Raw genomic sequence first — 8,377 nt, 5'->3', positions numbered from 1 at the left:
AATAATTGTACTAATTTACGTCCTTTCATACATTTGCATGCAATTGTTCATACTGGCCTTATACACTATACAAATGCCACAAAATGCTTTCAAGGGACTGCTTTATGTCTAAGTGCCTGGTTACTGCGTTGCACTGGTGTTCTCACACAAAAAAAGATTACCAAAGAGCAAACAAACGTCATACAGTGTTTTCAGAGCGTTTTGGCGCTGAATAAACAGTGTACGAATTGTAATCACTTTTGGGGAGAAAATGGGGCTGTTGTGTCTTTAAGAGCTTACTTGTCCCCTCGCTCGCAGCTGCTGGCTTGTGTGTGTGTGCCCATAGAAGACAGTGGAGATTCATTAGTTCTACAGCACAATGGACATTTATCATCCACCCTGTGGTGATGCTATTCAAATTCAGTACCAAGCGAAGAGCATCCCCACTCCCTCTCGCCGTCCGTCGCGGTGACACCGTATTGTTACGCCAGCCCAAGAAAAGAGCCAGGAGCTGGAGCGAGGCTATGGCCAGTGCCATTCCATAGAACCGACTGTCCCAGCAAGTCATTTGCTGCGGTGGTACTGCGAGCTGAAGCGTGAGATCATTTCAACCAGCAACCTGCTCCGAGCATCTTTCTTCCTCCGCACGCGTTCCCGTCTTGACGAGAGTTATTGAAACAAGGATACAGGCAGCGCATGTCGTGAGAACAGAGAAGAGACCGCACGGGACTGCGCGGTTTTCTTGATTCCATCACCGGTTCTCTCTTGCGCCAGACAGAACACTAGGCTACAACTCCAAATCACCGTTTTTTTGTTTGTTTTTTAATGAAAACGTTTTATAGCGTAACGATTGGAATTGGTTTGTTTGCAGCACTTGTGTTTTTGAGATGACCATGAAGATTCTGCTTTATTTTCCGACGAGGTGTGGAGACGACGTGGATTTGCGCCCTTAACAGGTGCAGCAGGGATGGCCAAAACGTTTTCTTCTTGTATCGACACAGCCTGAACACAGCCTGGACTTTAAAGAATGGAGTCTTGTTTTATCTGACTGGTTCATTTAAAACTATTTTATATGACTTATTATATGATTAATTGAGAAGAGGTGATATTTCGTATAAAATGCTGTGGCGTTTACTTTGCATCTTAATCTCTTTCAGATGTTTGAGGAAAGAAAAAGCAACCTGTAAGTATTTGAGGCTTGCTTTGAACTGTGGTAGACCGAAATTCATATTAGTAGCGACAGCTCTAGTAGGCCTAACCGTGTAGGGCACCACATTACATTGAATGGTGTAGCCTACTTTTCAGACCGATATAAAGAATTGGTCATGAATGAAACAGCAAGTGCATTGATCTTTTAGCCGGCATTTTATGCCATAATATGTATTTCTTTCTATACTAATATTGAATCGAAACGAGACACTTCTTCCGTTAGTATTAGATATTTGGATATTTGGAAAAACACATATATAAGTTAGGCTCATCTGTGGCTTCTTATCCAATGGTTGAAAATGGAAGGACCGTGGAAAGTCCATGATACCATACAACGCAGCACAAGGAATGAAAAGATATATACAAGTGCAACTTCTTTTTCTTTTTCTCTATCTCATTGTCTTTCGAAATGAAGGGCTGTTTTCTAATCAACAATGAATGTATATATTTAGAAAATAATTTTGAAATTGAAGCAGGTGCATCCTGTAGGCATATTAGCTTCTAATCTGTGCGTTTGTGTTGAATCGAATTAATGCCTGGGTGTTTTCTTTGTGTTATTTTTCCGAGAATGCCATCCTAGAGTGTTAGCGACTGATTGTCCAAACGCAATTCTTGAGCAAAATCAAACAAAACCCCAAGAATTGTGCATGGACATCTGTTGCTGAAAACTCCAATTCATCCTGGCTTTATCCCAACGAAAAATCACGAAAAATCACGAAAAATCAAGAAAAATCAAGAAATAAAATATGATAACTATTTTTAAAAATTCCCAATGCAGGTAAGAATAATCCATCTTTTTTTCAACAGATTAAAATGGGGTTGATTCGTTAAAAACCCAGATTTTAGATGATGTTGGGCCAATACAGTGGTGTAAAATATTATGACAGCTTCGTGTACTGTATGTTTGTTGGTGTATGTTTGTGTAGGCCCGATGGATCCACCAATAAGGTGTTACACTTAGTCGAAAATCTAATTAAATCGGTTTGTTTTAAATGGCAGCTATCGATTGGAGTCATTGATATATCGAGTGTGTTTGGCCATTTGTACAGTGCAGTGACATGACTAGGCACACAGGCCTTCAGAGTGATTCGTGGCATCAGTAAAATTAGCCTATTCAAAGAAGGACAAACGATATCATTAAAATGAACAGTGACTTGAGAGGGGTTTACATCATTAATGAGTAAAATCATTAGGTCATTCTAAGGGTTTACTGTAAAATGTTGTGGGGCCTGCTATGCCTATACTGACAGTGATGAGACATTTGGATATGGGCGTTATTTCTTTATTGGCTTAATCATTATCTTTAAGTAGATCCTACTCCTTATAATAGTGTTGTAAAATGTTGTATTTGATCATGGCAAACATCATTTATAATCAAAGTATCAGTCAATTGTTTGAGAAGTTATGTGCATGATATAGCAAACGGTCTAGTGTGTTGTAGACCTACAGAATAATTACCTCATTTAAAAAGGAATCCTCATGTTTTTATGGTACCCCTAAATCCAAAATAAATTAGAATGGGGAAGGTAAGATATAATGTATATATTTTAATTATTGTATTGTTAAAAAAAAGAATACATACATACATACACTATTTAAATCTTTCAATTTGTTAGATCATAACAAATCGGACGTGTAATCTACATAATAGTAGATTACACAACTGTGAGTGCATGGGTTTACAGTACACGAGGTGTCAAGAGTGTGGATGGATAGAGAACAGTAGAATGCCAGTATTAGGGACGGTTCGATAACGTTAGGGGGCAAAATACTTGGCCTGAATTTAGTGGCATGACACCTGAATCACGTGACAGTCCTTGGCCTAGTTTGGTGGTCAGTTGTAGTTTCTAAATGAAACGTTTTCTTTAATCGTTAAACAATCGTTTATATGTTTTAATCTATTATTATAACTATTGTTATTATTATTATCAACATCATGAAAAGTGATGAATATGTATGAGAAAACTGTGGTAAATTAGCATGCCTCCATAAATTGCCCTTACAAAACGCCTGTTCGATTGTGTATGTGTTGGGGTTCTGGGCTGGGTTTCTGTACAGCACTTTGTGACATCTGCTGATGTAAAAATGGCTTTAGAAATACATTTGATTGATTTATTGATATATAAGGATCAAACATTTGTGCACAAATAAGATGTGTACAACAATGTGTAGCTTCCAGAATGGCTGTCAGAACCTCGCAACATAGGACCATCTAGGAATTGTCGTTATATTTTCCAGTCCTCAGCTCTCAGCGCAACATAGGACCATTTAAGAATTGTCGTTATATTTTCCAGTCCTCAGCTCTCAGCGCAACATAGGACCATCTAGGAATTGTCGTTATATTTTCCAGTCCTCAGCTCTCAGCGCAACATAGGACCATCTAGGAATTGTCGTTATATTTTCCAGTCCTCAGCTCTGCCTGCGGTTTGGCTGAAATACTAATTTGTGTGTTGTGGATTTAAGGACAATTTTATATTTTTGTTTTATATGTCATGTAAATCACGTCAAGCAGACTTGACAAGTCAGATTGTTTTACACTTTGGTAAAAACAAAATCAACACATTTACTCATAATAAAATATATATATATAATAACAGCAATTTCATACAATAAATAATAGCCTAATATTTATAATTATAACGTTAAAGTAGCGTTATTAATACGCTATTAATACGTAATACGTTTATAGTAACCTACATTGTACAACCTTAGCCAAAGACTTGTGTAATGTGGTAGAATTGGAGGTCTTCAAACCGTCAATGTCAAGTTTTGTGAATCTGTTTGTCTGCAAAAAGAAATACAGCTGTTTCCGTGACCTTACATGGGCTTTAGCCTACAACCTTGATTCTTCACATACTTTGCAACCCTTCTTTATAGATGCAGGGTGGGCAGCCTCTCCCCCACCCCCTTCCTCAGACCGAAGGTGCTTGAATGTAAATGAAGGCCCCAACATCCGCCTGCTATTGTACATGGTTGGTTTGGGTATGTTATTTGTCTGTCAACTAAAACCGTTGAAGGACGTAACAATTGAACAAATAAATGCTATGTTTAAAAATAAAGACAATGTAGCCAATAAAACGCGGGGACCAGATTTCTTGCAGTTTTTTTGGCATCATGAAAACGTATAGGTCTAAATGTCAAAACTAAAAACAGTGCAGGATGTTAGAAAAACAACAATACAGTTGATTTATATTTCTAAAGATAACCCTATTCAACTTAAGTGGAAAGGTGTGAAAAATCTGTTCATAGAATCATACAGTATTGTAAATATTCAAATGTAGGTTAAGGGATTGATTTCAACAACAGGACAAGTTATAAAAAATAAGTTTATCGTCTGTTTACATTTTGAATAATTCATCCATAGACTGAGAAAGCTCTACCGCAATCAACTGAATTCGATGTTTGTATTATTACATTAATAACGATTAAATAAGAACAACCAATGCAATCTTCAAATGCATTTTATTTTTTTATTTTTGGGCCCTAGTCTATTTTCTACTAAATTCATGAGATTCCATGAAAAAGGTTAGAATTAAAAGGTTGGAATTAAAAACGCAATTACAATTTACTGCTATCGTATAATCACATGGATAAATACACGCAGTTAAAACGTGCTAAAACAAGCAGTTTATTTTGCTGGCTTTGAGTCAGTAAGAATTGTCTTTGATAATTATACACAGTGTTTTATTGAGCCAAACCGACTCATGCCCTCTCGACAGGTCACGCCGCGAGGGGACCGCGTGGTCTTTCTCAGCCCTTTCTCCACCTCTAAAAAGGTTTCCCCTCGCGCCACACACACACACACACACACACACACACACACACACACTTCTCCCTCTCGTAACGCTCATTTGCATTTGCATTACAGTTACTATTATCGGACAGTATCCCCTCTCAAATCGAGTCCACATTGTCCACAACCGAGAAAAATGTTTGTGGTCGCTAGGGGGTCTTGTAGGTTGATTTTATAAATATTCTAGGTGAAGGCGCTGAGGAGAAACAGTCTTTTAAATCGCGCTATAATCTGCCTATAACTGAAATTCGACACCCCATTTACATCGATCAGATTTGATACTGCATGTAACACTCTAAAATGGTTATTATATGACTTTCTGATGTAAAGGGGCGGCAGGTAACCTAGTGGTTAGAGCGTTGGGCCAGTAACCCGTAAGGTTGCTACATCGCCAGATCGAATCCCCGAGCTGACAAGGTATAAATCTTTCTTTCTGCCCCTGAACAAGGCAGTTAACCCACTGTTCCTAGGCCGTCATTGTAAATAAGAATTTGTTCTTAACTGACTTGCCTAGTTAAATAAAGTTATAATAAACCAATATGCCATAACCATAATATTACTAATTTCTCTCCTCAAGCAAATCATTAAAATGCATGTCACTATAAAGGTACAGGAAAATGGATACAGAACATAAAGAGCAATGTGAACAGGTTGTGTATGCTTATAGATGCATAAAAACAATTGTTACCTATTTAATTTATGTTTATTCTGTACTGCAGCAAACAACATTGCTGTTTGACAGATTGCCTCAATTTCCATTTTATGTCTCAAACTGTTAGAACATATACTTAATGATTGAATCAGTAATTTGTTTGTGAATTTAAAAAAGGGGAAAAAGTGGGTAAGTGATTAAGATTCTTGACCAATCACATGCAGAGTTCAAGGCAACATGAAAAACAGAGGCACCAAATACCATTGGGAGTATCAGCTCAAGTCCACTGTCTCTTCTGAATCCATTTGAATGGGGGCAGATGTGTAGCAGCCTTCTAGGGTCCTGTAGAAACCCACAGAGTCTACAGCATAGCATCTGTCCACAGCTCTCCCTCTCTGTGGAATGCCATCGTCTTCTCGCTCCACACAATACCATTCTGGAGGACCAGGGCCCTTACAAGCATTGGATCTAGGAAGAGGTCCCCCATTCTCATAATTTCATTCATTATGATCTAAAAGGCAAACTGATCCTAAATCAGGAGTCTGCGAATACGGACACAGGTTAAAGAGAACATAAATCCCAGCATCCCAGTATTCTTAGGAAGGTGGAAGGGTCCTGCGAATTTTGTTCTGTTGTGGAACAATGGAAGTGAAGAGGGACTGTGTGTACATCTAGACCCAGTCTATATACAGTGTATTCGGAAAGTATTCAGACCCCTCCCCTTTTTCCATAATTTGTTACTTTATTCTAAAATGTATTAAATAAAAAAATGTCATCATCAATCTACACACAATACCCCATAATGACATCACAATACCCCATAATGACATCACAATACCCCATAATGACATCACAATACCCCATAATGACAAAGCGAAAACAGGTTTTTAGAAATGTTTGCAAACATATTAAAAATAAAAAACACAAATACCTTATTTACATAATTATTCAAACTCGAAATTGAGCTCAGGTGAATCCTGTTTCCATTGCTCATCCTTGAGATGTTTCTACAACTTGATTGGAGTCCACCTGGGGTAATTTAACTGATTGGACAAGATTTGGAAAGGTACACACCTGTCTATATAAGGTCCCACAGTGGACAGTGCATGTCAGAGCAAAAACCAAGACATGAGGTTGAAGGAATTGTCCGTAGAGCTCCGAGACAGGATTGTGTCAAGGCAGAGATCTGGGGAAGGGTACCAAAACATGTCTGCAGCATTGAAAGTCCACAAGAACACAGTGGCTTCCATCATTCTTAAATGGAAGAAGTTTAGAACCTCCAAGACTCTTCCTAGAGCTGGCCGCCCGGCCAAACTAAGCAATCGGGGGAGAAGGACCTTGGTCAGGCAGGTGACCAAGAACCCGATGATCACTCTGACAGAGCTCCAGAGTCCACCTGTAGAGATGGGAACATATTCCGGAAGGACAACCATCTCTGCAACACTCCACCAATCAGGCCTTTATGGTAGAGTGGCCAGATGGAAACCACTCCTCAGTAAAAGGCACATGACAGCCCGCTTGGAGTTGCCAAAAGGCACCTAAAGGACCTTCAGACAATGAGAAACAAGATTCTCTGGTCTGATGAAACCAAGATTGAACCCTTTTGCCTCCATGCCAAGCATCACATCTGGAGGGAACTGGCACCATCCCTACTGTGAAGTATGGTGGTGGCAGCATCATGCTGTGGAGATGTTTTTCAGAGGCAGGGACTAGCCAGGATCAAGTGAAAAATGAATGAAGCAAAATACAGAGAGATCCTTGATGAAAACCTGCTCCAGAGCACTTAGGACCTCAGACTGGGGGTGAAAGTTCACCTTCCAACAGGAGAACGACCCTAAGCACACAACCAAGACAACGCAGGAGTGGTTTCGAGACAAGTCTCTGAATGTCCTTGAGTGGCCCAGCCAGAGCCCGGACTTGAACCCGATCAAATATCTCTGGAGAGAACTGAAAATGTCTGTGCAGCGACGCTCCCCATCCAACCTGACAGAGCTTTAAATTGAACCTTTATTTAACTAGGTAAGTCAGTTAAGAACAAATTCTTATTTACAATGACAGCCTACTGGGGAACAGTGGGTTAACTGCCCTGTACAGGGGCAGAATGACAGATTTTTACCTTGTCAGCTCAGGGATTCAACACAGCAAACTTTTGGTTACTGGCCCAACGCTAGTAGCATCATACCCAAGAATACTTGAGGCTGTAATCGCTGCCAAAGGTGCTTCAACAAAGTACCGAATAAAGGGTCTGAATACTTATGTAAATGTGATATTTCAGTAAAAACATTTTATTATAAATAAGCAAACATTTCTAAAAAACAGTTTTTGCTTTGTCATTATGGGGTATTGTGATGTCATTATGGGGTATTGTGATGTCATTATGGGGTATTGTGTGTAGATTGATGAGGGAAAAAATCTATTTAATCAATTTTAGAATAATTTTAGAAAAAGTTCATGGGTCTGAATACTTTACGAAAGCACTGTATTCTAACCTCTATGGAGAGTAGAGATTAACACTACGTTGTCCTGGTCCTCTAGCTCATTGTTCTGGTCCTCTAGCTCATTGTCCTGGTCCTCTAGCTCATTGTCCTGGTCCTCTAGCTCATTGTTCTGGTCCTCTAGCTCATTGTTCTGGTCCTCTAGCTCATTGTCCTGGTCCTCTTGCTTGTTGTCCTGGTCCTCTAGCTCATTGTCCTGGTCCTCTAGCTCATTGTCCTGGTCCTCTAGCTCATTGTCCTGGTCCTCTA

At 39.3% G+C, this 8,377-nt stretch overlaps 1 protein-coding gene across 5 annotated transcripts in view; it reads left to right on the top strand.

The window, feature by feature from the left end:
• Positions 1–415: 415 nt before the first annotated feature.
• LOC123726108 (uncharacterized) overlaps positions 416–8,377 on the top strand; it is an 11,126-nt gene continuing 3,164 nt past the window's right edge. The window contains exons 1-3 of one of the 5 annotated variants that reach the window (XM_045692542.1): positions 416–935; positions 1,137–1,162; positions 4,066–4,170. The gene's annotated coding sequence lies outside the window, so the exon portion shown is untranslated. Of the gene's footprint in view, positions 936–1,136; positions 1,163–1,851; positions 4,171–8,377 lie in introns of those variants that run through there. The other 4 variants (XM_045692541.1, XM_045692543.1, XM_045692540.1 and 1 more) reach the window with 4 other exon arrangements.

Source organism: Salmo salar, chromosome ssa13 (assembly GCF_905237065.1).
Source record: "Salmo salar chromosome ssa13, Ssal_v3.1, whole genome shotgun sequence".
In the NCBI taxonomy this organism is placed as follows: domain Eukaryota; kingdom Metazoa; phylum Chordata; class Actinopteri; order Salmoniformes; family Salmonidae; genus Salmo; species Salmo salar.
The sequence above is the reverse complement of the archived record's forward strand: the minus strand, read 5'-3'. Positions and strand labels throughout refer to the sequence as shown.